The following is an 11,210-nucleotide window of genomic DNA, read 5'->3' on the forward strand; positions in this document are numbered from 1 at the left end:
GGGGATTAAGTGCACTTTGCAATGTAAGTCTATGAGAGCCAGAACCGGGCCAGACTGAGGCTGTCATAGACTTATATTAAGAACTTGTGTTCCTTAGTACTGACTTCAGGTCAGTCAGAAATTGTGGTTACAAGATGGAGCCATGGGACAGGAACGGCGCCGATAAAAGGTGAAGACTGCTGTGGGTAAGTATGATACTCGGGTAAGGACCTTAGATTAGTAGTGCTTCTCCAGCGCTGAAATAAAACCCACAGTCACACTCTGTTTCACATGTATAGCCCCCAACAGTAAAGTATTCGGCGTGACTGTCCAGTCACATGTCAGCTGTTCTCCCGACTTCTATACCTCTTTGAAGTTTTCTTTGCTCCTGTGGCTCCTCCTCGGGTGGTGGTGGTGGTGCTTATCTCTGCTGATGGGTCGCCCTCCCAGGGCAGTGGGGTACTCGGTACCGGGCCCGTCGAGCCTTAATGGGAGATGTCACGGCAGTTAGGACCTGACCCGTGGCCCTGGGCGCCCATTGTAAAAGGGGCGGTTTTAGTGTGCTTATGGTAGTGAAAGTTTATAAGTGATTCGTGACGCCACCTGTGGTATTCGGCAATAGAGATGTAAGCCGACGCTGCAGACAGATCCTCTGGGACAGATGGTGTGGTGCAGCAGTGATGTTATAGCCCTCCACAGGCAGGGCTGTAGTCCCAGGGCAGTGTAGGTGAAGTGACACTTAGATGGTGTAGTGTCAGGCGCGAGGGATGTAGCAGTGCTGGGCAGGTATAAGTGGAGGACACCAGGGCATGTAGTTCCAAAGCTTTACTCACAGTCTGTTGTACAAACAGGTGCCCGATTCCGTGCCGTGTCCCCTGGGTTAGGGACTCAGTCAACCTCCAGGCCAGATGGAATACTCCCTTCCAACACTCCGCCAACATATGTGCCTTTTCTGAATGTCTCCTCTTATAGCGCCTTTGAGTGAAGTACTCCTAGTACTGAGTTACACTGGAGTTCCTCCTGTCAAATGTTCCTATGAACTCTACTTGTACGGCAGACAGCTGTAGCCTGCTTCAGGGACTCCTTGCTATTAAGTCCCGGCTCACTAATATGTTGCTGTTGTGCCCCCAAGTCTTGTGTGGGAATAAAGTGGTCACTACTTCTATTCCTCCGGTGTCTGCTGCAGGACCATTAGTATCCGTACAACCTTGGGGACCGGGCTCCGGCCTTGCGCTTAGAACTTGAAAAGGGTTCTCCTCTAACCCTGGTCCTTGTTCTCTTATTCGCCTCACGTTCCGTGCTAATCCTTCCCAATGGAGAATCAAGCTTCCTTCCTGTCTCTTTCCTGTGCCAGCAGACCCAGATCGCTGTGGCCTGCTGCAGCACTTCCTTCTTCCATCCCTCTCCTGGGGATCTTCTCTGTCTCACACTCTGTCCTTCTACAACTTCACTCACTCACTGAATGAAAGACTGACTGACTCAACTCTTCTCGCTCTTTTGGTGCGACCTAAACTCCACCCACCTCCCAGCACGTTTCGTGTTCCAAGCAGGGATCCACCAAGGGGTGCTTTGCTATACTCCAAGCAGGGAGTCGCCGAAGGTGCTTTGCTACACTACTTTGTGGTGTGGGATGCAGGTGTTGGAGTGTGGTCAGGTGTTTCCACCTTACCTGGATGATGGGGCACTACACCTCAGGAGGAGGTGCAGTACCTCTGTGGCGACTGAGCCTCAGGGGCGCCACACTGAGTCATAAATTAAATCTCACTTCTTCTCCCTCCTTAGATCCTGCATGGAAATTGTACTCACAACTCGGTGTCTGCAGTCTGTTACTTTGTCAGTGAGCCGCAGCTCTCCATGCTGGAGATTGGAGAATTTGGTTATCTTGACCTCTGTATTGCAGGCAATGAACTCAGAAGCAGAGTATACATATCCATAGAAAAACATTGTGTATATAACAATGTATTTTTATGGTGCCTGTATACTGAGGTGAAGAAAATATCTTGTACCTATAAAAGTATTAAAAATAATGAGGAATTTCATTTTTTTTTCTGTGAGACTCCAGGTCTTGAACTCACACTTTTAAGGCCTGTTTCACACAATTTTTTTTTCGCTCAGTTGTAATCCGCCAAAATGGCGGAAAACGGATCTGCCTGCGTACGAACATCAACGTGTGCCACCGGACCATTGTTTTGATGGATCCGGCGAAGGAAGAAATTTAAAGGAACTGCTTTTGAGAGAGAGAGATCGAATTTTTTCTCAGCCGCCAGATCGGGATTTAGGGTTAAATTTACTGCAGAGGCGCATGCGCAGTGTAAAGTGCGGATCCGGCCAGCCAGAAAAACGTTGCATTGTCCGTCCAGTCTTATCAGCAGACGCCAAAATATTGGCGGATCCGCAAAAAAACGGATCCAACGGATGGACATCCATCAAGATCCGCCGGTAATGCAAGTCTATGGGGAAAAAAACGGATCTGCCAAGAAAAATGGCGGATCCGTTTTTTTTTGCAAAATGGCGGATCTTGACTGATTGAGACAAATGGAAGTGTGAAACAGGCCTAACACTACAGGTGTTGAGTTCCCACCTCTGCCCAGGGGGGAATCTCAAGCCATGTCCTCTGCAGTCTCCCATTCTTCAGCCGCAGAGGTTCCTGCTCAGCAGAAACGTCGGTCCCAGCATCTTGCTCAGGCTAATGCTATGCGTCTGGTTGCTGCTGTCGCCCCAGGTTCAGCTATAGCATTTAGCATTAGTCAGCGGCGAGCAGACGCTCCTGGGACTAAGTCCTGCTTTTCTCCATCTGAGCATGCCCGTGAGACGACCGCTCATTGGTGGTCAGAGGTCACATGCTCAGGTCCTCAAGCAGCTCGGATTGGGTCATCAGCAAGGTCCTGGAAGACTGCGGCTATAAAGGATTGCAAGGCCGTGCACTAGTACTGTATATACCATGTGGAATGAGTGTTGTATGCATGTATGAATGTCTCTGGTGACTGACTCATTATGAAACCCCTACCCTTGGTACAGATGTGTTGTTCAGCCTTGCCAGTTCGTGCCTAAGCTGATAGTACAGGTAGAAGGCAGAGTCAGGGACTAGCTTCAGCGCCAAGTAGTGGCTTTGCCTGTACGCCACTTTCACTTGGTCTGTACTCCACAGTAGCCAGCATCTATTTGTGGCATTCACAGGTGCAATGCCGTGTGCTTAGTGGGTCTAGAGAGACTCTTACCCCGCACCCTTGGGGCAGAGTCTTGTGACCATACACTAGCGCTGATTCAGCTGTGCCCTGTGACAGTCAACAGGGTACGGCATCTGTGCTCTGCAGTTTCGTGGCTCTGTGAAGCAACAGAGCCTGTTGCTACTACACACTGGGTGGAGTTTAACCCACATGTGTCCAGTGCGATACCGCTATTTTGTGTCCGCCATTACCGAGCAGCAGTTAACATCTCTACACGGTGAACCCCGGGCTGCGAAAACACCTTACTACCATTTTATTGTTTGGTGCGTTCTGCCAGCCCCTAACATTATACTAGCACCATAGTCTGGCTAGTAATGGCGGACGAACAGCGACTACAGCGGTACATTCAGCAGCTGGAGGGCAGGTTGTCAGCTCTCGAGCATACAACCTCAGCTATGGATGTGACTGCAGTAGCTGTTCAGGCAGCTAGTGAGGCTGCAGCCCGTATGTCCGCTGCCAGCCCTGTTCTGACCTTATCCCGCCTCCCGCTGTCTGAGAGGTTTTCAGGTGACAGCAAGTCATGTAGGGGATTCGTGAACCAGTGTGCGATACACCAGGAGCTACTGGCTGCACGTTTCCCCTCAGAGCGGGCTAAAGTAGGGTTTATTATTTCCCTGTTGTCAGACAGGGCATTGGAGTGGGCTACGTTGCTGTGGGAGTGCGACGATCATGTGGTGCAGAGTGCTCCGAGGTTTTTAAGCACTCTGAAACAGGTCTTTTTGGGACCTCGAATCACCCATGATACGGCGCTCCAACTGCTGGTATTGACACAGGGTTCGTCCATGGTCAGCCATTTTGCCAATCACTTCCGGACTTTAGCTTCCGAGCTGGAGTGGCTGGATAAAGTCTTCATCGCAGTATTTTGGAGGGGGATGGCTGACCATGTGAAGGACGCCTTGGCTAATAGCGGTATCAACTCGCATCGACCTTTGTTTTAACGAGCGACGGTTGGAGCGAGCTCAGTGTAGGCAGAGGTTTCGGCTGGCTCCCACCTTCACCAAACCTCTGGCATCTCCGGTCCAGGTGTCCGAGCCACATGAGGCCATGGAGGTTTCTCGAGTGGGATCTAAGTCCCGGGTCGCTCGAGTATCCATGGTCTGTTCTGTCTGCCAGCAGTCAGGACATTATGCCAGGAAATGTCCCCAGCGGTCGGGAAAACTACCACATCTAGTGACCATAGGAGGAGGTTCACTAGACACAGCAGCGTTTTCCTCCAAATTGTCCTTCAAGGGGACAATTACCATAGGCCCATCCACTCACACGGTAGAGCTTTGCGTGGACTCCGGGGCGGAAGTCTACTTTATGTCTTCTGCCTTCGCCCAATGGCACGCAATACCCCTAGTGATGCTCGCCAAACCTGTGACTATACGAGTGGTAAATGGGTCAACATTGCCTTCACAGAAATCACATCAAACCATCCCATTTACCCTCTCTATGTCACCGTCCCATCAGGAGATAATCTCTCTGCATGTTATTCCCGAGTTAATTGACGAGGTCTTGTTAGGTATACCCTGGTTATGTTACCACTCTCCTCCTATAGAGTCCATAGGGAGTATTTTGGGTTGGAGTGAATCTTGCGAGGGCACATGTCGGAGGGAGTGCATTCAAGTTGCTGCTACAGATGTACCCGCAGATCTTTCCACTCTCCCCAAGCACTATTGGCCCTATGCGAACGTGTTCTCCATGAAGGCTGCAGAGACTCTTCTGCCTCACAGCCCCTATGACTGTCCTATTGACCTCTTGCCTGGTGCAGAGCCTCCCCGGGGTCGAGTCTATCTACTATCTCTCCCGGAGATGGAGGCGATGGCCCAGGGGATTCATTAGGAAGTCAGTGTCACCCGCGGGGGCTGGGTTGTTCTTCGTGCAGAAAAAGAACGGAGAACTACGTCCATGCATAGATTACAGGGGTCTTAACGCCATAACCGTTAAGAATAAGTACCCCCTGCCGCTGAGATCTGAGCTCTTCGATAGGTTGCAGGGAGCGAGGGTTGTTACTAAACTTGATCTGCGGGGTGCTTAAAACCTTATTCGCATCCGTGAGGGGGACGAATGGAAGACGGCATTTAACAACAGGGACAGGCACTATGAATACCTGGTGATGCCCTTCGGGCTCTGTAATGCCCCTGCCGTCTTCCAAGACTTTGTGAACGATATCTTCTGGGATGTGCTCACCACCTCGGTCGTAGTCTATCTGGATGATATTCTCATCTGCTCTCCAGATAGAGACTCCCACCGGAGAGATGTTTGCAAAGTCTTAGACCTCCTACGTGCAAACTCCCTCTATGCCAAATTGGAGAAGTGTGTGTTTGAGTAGGAGTCCTTGCCTTTCCTGGGCTATATCATCTCTGCCCAGGGATTGGCCATGGATTCTGCAAGCTACAGGCTGTGATGGATTGGCAGGAGCCCCATTCCCTCAAAGCGGTGCAGCGCTTTATGGGGTTCATTAACTATTGTCGCCAATTCATTCCCCACTTCTCAACTTTGGTAGCTCCCTTGGTTGCCATCACCAAGAAGGAAGCAAATCCCAAATTTTGGTCGGAGGAGGTCTCCAAGGCCTTCCTCTCTATCAAGTCACACTTCGCTAGCGCTCCCATTTTACATCACCCCAATGTAGATAAACCATTTATTATGGAGGTGGATGCCTCATCCGTCAGTGCTGGAGCAGTCCTATTCCAAAATGATGCTCAAGGTCGGAAGCATCCTTGCTTCTTCTTTTCTAAGACCTTCTCACTGGTGGAGAGGAACTATTCCATTGGGGACAGGGAGTTGCTAGCCATGAAGTTGGCCTTTTCGGGTGGACACACCTCCTGAAGGGGGCTCGCTATCCCTTCCAAGTGTATACCGACCACAAAAATTTGGTTTATTTGCAAACTGCCCAGCGGCTAAACTCTTGCCAGGCTAAATGGTCCTTGTTCTTCTCCCGGTTCCACTTCACCCTCCAGTTTCTTTCCGGGGAGAAGTACATTCATGCCGACACTCTCTCCCGCTCCATAGTGTCATCAGAGGAGGAGGAACCTCGGCTAATTGTCCCTTCTGAGAACCATGGCCCCGGTCTTGCTAGAGTCTGTGTCCCCGGGCAAGACTTTTGTACCACCTAATTTGCAACCGGAGGTTCTTTTTTGGGCTCACTCATCCAGGGTGGGTGGACATTTTGGGATCAAGAGGATATCTGAGCTTCTGGTGAATCGGTCTCCTTGGCAACGGCCTGCTGGGCTACTTTACCCCCTCCCGGTGGCTTACAGGCCCTGGGAAATGGTCGGGATGGACTTTGTGGTTGGTTTACCCAAGTCTCGTAACTGCACCGTTATCTGGGTAGTCACCGACCATTTTTCCAAAATGGTGCACTTGATGCCTCTTCCACGGGTACCTTCTGCAAAGGCCTTGGCGGCATTGTTCATTTAGCACGTCTTTTGCCTACACGGTATGCCTGACAAAATTGTCAGTGAACGGAGTCGCCAGTTTGCGTCTCGGTTCTGGAGAGAGCTTTGTCGCCTACTCAGCATTGAGCTGAATCTCTCTTCAGCTTACCATCCCGAGATGAACGGGTTGGTAGAGAGGGCCAACCAGACCCTGGTCACATACCTGCGACATTTTGTTTCGGCCAGGCAGAATGACTGGGCATCCTTGCTACCGTGGGCGGAATTTGCACTGAACAACGCCATAGCCGATTCTACTAGACAGACCTCATTACTCCTTAACTATGGCCAGCATCCACGTGTCCCTGTGCCCATGCCCGTGTCATCCACCGACTCTATGGTGGCAGCCTGGGTGGTGGAGGCACGTGACATTTTAGATTACAGACAAGATGCCATCCGGGCCTCCAAGGAGAGAATGAGGGCCTCCACTGATGCACATTGGCACCCACTCCGACCTTTGCTCCTGGTAACTAAGTGTGCCTCTCCGCCCGTAACATCAGGCTGCGACTTGAGTCCACTAAATTTGAGCCTCGCTACATAGGTCCCTTCGAAGTCCTGGAACAGGTCAACTCTGTGGTTTATTGTCTGGCCCTTCCTCCACGCCTAGGTATCACCAACACCTTTCACGTGTCCCTCCTAAAACCTGTTCACATGTCCTGGATTTCCGAGTCATCGGGTTCGTCCACGGACGATTATGAGGTGAACGCTATTGTGGGGTGCAAGGTGGTACATGGCAAAAAGTACTATCTGGTGGATTGGAAGGGTCATGGCCCAGAGGACAAGACCTGGGAACCTATTGAGAACATTTGTGAACCTCAACTCATTGCAGCTTTTGAGTGTAGCGAGGCCCAAGGAGGGAGATCAATGTTAGGCATAGAGTTCTCACCACTGCACAGGATGAATCTCAAGCCATGTCCTCTGTGGTCTCCCATTCTTCTTCAGCCACAGTGGTTCCTACTCAGCCGAGATGTCGGTCCCAGCACCTTGCTCAGGCTAATGCTACGCGTCTGGTTGCTGCTGCCACCGCAGGTTCAGCTATAGCATTCAGCATTAGTCAGCGGTGAGCAGATGCTCCTGGGACTAAGGCTCGTTTCACACTAGCATTTTTCTGCTCTGCATTTGGTGCGCACATCAAACGTGTGACAAAACGCATACAAACGCTTGTAAATGCTGCGTTTTCTTGTCGCATTATCGTGCGCGGTAAGGCCAAAAAAACGCAGCTTTTGTATGCATTTTCAAGCGTTTTCCATGCATATGCAGTTCATAATCACAGGAGGAAAATTCTAGAAAAATTCTTGCATCAGTCACCACCAATGGGACAGCAGTGGGCATGTGTTATGGAAATTCTTTACATAGACCCAGTTTACAGCTGAATTCTTCACATTTCCTTGGATTTTCTTTTGACAACATGCATCTGCGCTGGAAGACTTTTTACTTCAACTTGGATCTGGACATCAGGATGGCTCAGGCTTATGCAGTTGCTTGCCATCAACAAAGGGAGAGAGAGAGGCAGCGAAGACGGCAACGGCGGCGTTTGTGGATACATCCGATTGTTGAACTCCGGGAGAGCCGTGGAGCGTACCAGCGAGCTCCAGGCAAACCCGGATAAATTTACTGATTACACACGGATGTCCCAACAAAGCTTCATGTATTTACTAGGTCGTGTCCAAGATGCCATACGGAGACAGGACACAGATCTCCATCGTGTGATTCCTCCAGAGGGACGGCTCCTTGTCACCTTACGCTACGTAGTATTTAACCCCTTTCTGTCATGTGACGTACTATCCCGTCCATGTGCCCTGGGACTTAATTTCCAGGGATGGGATAGTACGTCACAGCGATCAGCGGCGCCCACGTGGTGAGCGCCGCTGGTCGAGGCCGGGTGTCAGCTGATTATCACAGCTGACACCCGCACAATGTGTCAGGGGCGGTCACGGACCGCCCCCGACACGTTAACCCCTTGCACACCGCGATCAAACACGATCGCGGTGTACCGGGGGTTAAAGGGAAGCATCATCAGGCAGGGGGCTCCCTCCGTGCTTCCCTGAGCCCCCCACATCAGCGCAATGTGCAGCGCTGCTGCGGGAGGCTCCATCCCTGCAGGTCCCCGAATCCAAGATGGCGACGGGGGCCTGCACGGAGCTGGCTTCCTCAGTGCCTGCAAAGCGCAGGCATGAGGAAAGCCTGTGCAGTGATCTGTGATGTGACAGATCAGCGATCTGTCGCAAGACAGGTATGTCCCCCCTGGGACAATGTAATAAAATTTTAAAAAAAAGTGTAAAAATAATTTTAAAAAAATCACTAAATAAATTAAAAAATATATATTCCCTAATAAATTCATGTTTTGGAAATAAAAAAAAAAACAACAAAAGTACACATATTTGGTATCACCACGTCCGTAACGACCCTCCCTATAAAACTGTCCCACTAGTTAACCCCTTTAGCGAACCCCTTAAAAAATAATAAAAAACTAAGCAAAAAATACTGATTTATTATCATACCGCCAAACAAAAAGTGCAATAACGCGCGATCAAAAAGACGCATATAAATATCCATGGTACCGCTGAAAACGTCATCTTGTCCCACAAATAACGAGCCACCACACAGCATCATCAGCGAAAAAATAAAAAAGTTATAGCTCGCAGAATAAAGCGATGCAAAAATAATTATTTTTTATATAAAATTGATTTCATTGCATAAAAGAGCCAAAACATAAAAAAAGACCTAAATGAGGTATCGCTGTAACCGTACTGACCCAAAGAATAAAACCGCTTTATCAATTTTACTGCACGCGGAATGGTGTAAACGCACCCCCTAAAAGAAATTCATGAAACGCTGGTTTTTGTTCATTCTGCGTCCCAAAAATTGGAATAAAAAGCGATCAAAAGATGTCACATGCCCAAAAATAATACCAATAAAAACGTCAACTCGTCCCACAAAAAATAAGACCTCACATGATTCGGTGGGTCAAAATATGGAAAAATTATAGCTCTCAATATGTGGTGATGCAAAAGCAATTTTTACAATAAAAAGCGTCTTTTAGCGTGCGACAGCTGCCAAACATAAAAGCCCGCCATAAATAGTAAATCAAACCCCCCGTTATCACCCCCTTAGTTAGGGAAAAATAAAATTAAAAGAAAATGTATTTATTTCCATTTTCCCATTAGGGTTAGGGCTAGGATTAGGGCTGAGATTACGGTTAGGGGTGTGTTGGGGTTAGGGTTGGAGTTAGGATTGGGGGTTTCCACTGTTTGGGCACATCTGGTGCTCTCCAAATGCAACATGGCTTCTGATCTCAATTCCAGCCAATTCTGCACTGAAAAACTCAAATGGTGCTCCTTCCCTTCCAAGCTCTGCCATGCGCCCAAACAGTGTTTTACCCCCACATATGGGGTATCAGCCTACTCAGGACAAATTGCAAAACAATGTTTAGGGTCCAATTTCTCCTGTTATCCTTAGGAAATTAAAAAATTGGGGGCAAAAATATATTTTTTGTGGAAAAAAATGATTTTTTTATTTTCACACCCGGGCGTTATAAACTTCTGTGAAGCACTTGGGGGTTCAAAGTGCTCACCACACATCTAGATAAGTTCCGTGGGGGGTCTAGTTTCCAAAATGGGGTCACTTGTGCGGAGTTTCAATAGTTTAGGCACATCAGGGGCTCTCCAAACGCACATGACACCCGCAGACCATTCCATCAAAGTCTACATTCCAAAACGTCACTAATTCCCTTCCGAGCCTCGACGTGTGCCCATACAGTAGTTTTCTCCCACATTTGGGGTATCAGCGTACTCATGACACATTGTACAACAACTTTTGGGGTCCAATTTCTCCTGGGACCCTTGGTAAAATAAAAAAATTGGTGACTAAAAGATCATGTTTGTGGAAAAAATAAGATTTTTTTATTTTCTCGCCCGGGCATTATAAACTTCTGTGAAGCACGGGGGGTTCAAAGTGCTCACCACACATCTAGATAAGTTCCTTGTGGGGTCTAGTTTCGAAAATGGTGTCATTTGTGGGGGGGTTCCACTGTTTTGGTACATCAGGGGTTTTCCAATCGCGACATGGTGTCTCAATTCCAGCCAAAAAAGTCAAATGGCGCTGCTTCCATTCTGAGCTCTGCCATGCGCCCAAATAGTCGTTTACTCCCACATATGGGGTATCAGCATACTCAGGACAAATTGCACAATAACTTTTAGGGTCCTGTTACCCTTGGAAAAATAAAAATTGGGGGTGAAAAGATCATATTTGTGGAAAAAATATGATTTTTTTAATTGTACTGCTGTACGTTATATACTTCTGTGAAGCCCTTGTGGGTTCAAAGTTCTCACCACATATCTAGATAAGTTCCTTGGAGGGTCTAGTTTTCAAAATGGGGTCACTTGTGGGGGGTTTCCACTGTTTAGGTACATCAGGGGCTCTCCAAACATGACATGGCGTCCGATCTGAATTCCAGCCAATTTTGCATTGAAAAAGTCAAACGGCGCTCCTTCCCTTCTGAGCTCTGCCATGCGCCGAAACAGTGGTTCCCCCCACATATCAGGTATCAGCGTACTCAGGACAAATTGCACAATAACTTTTCCAGTCC

Source organism: Dendrobates tinctorius, unplaced genomic scaffold, assembly GCF_039654945.1.
Source record: "Dendrobates tinctorius isolate UK_male_01 unplaced genomic scaffold, ASM3965494v1 ptg000084l, whole genome shotgun sequence".
NCBI lineage: Eukaryota > Metazoa > Chordata > Amphibia > Anura > Dendrobatidae > Dendrobates > Dendrobates tinctorius.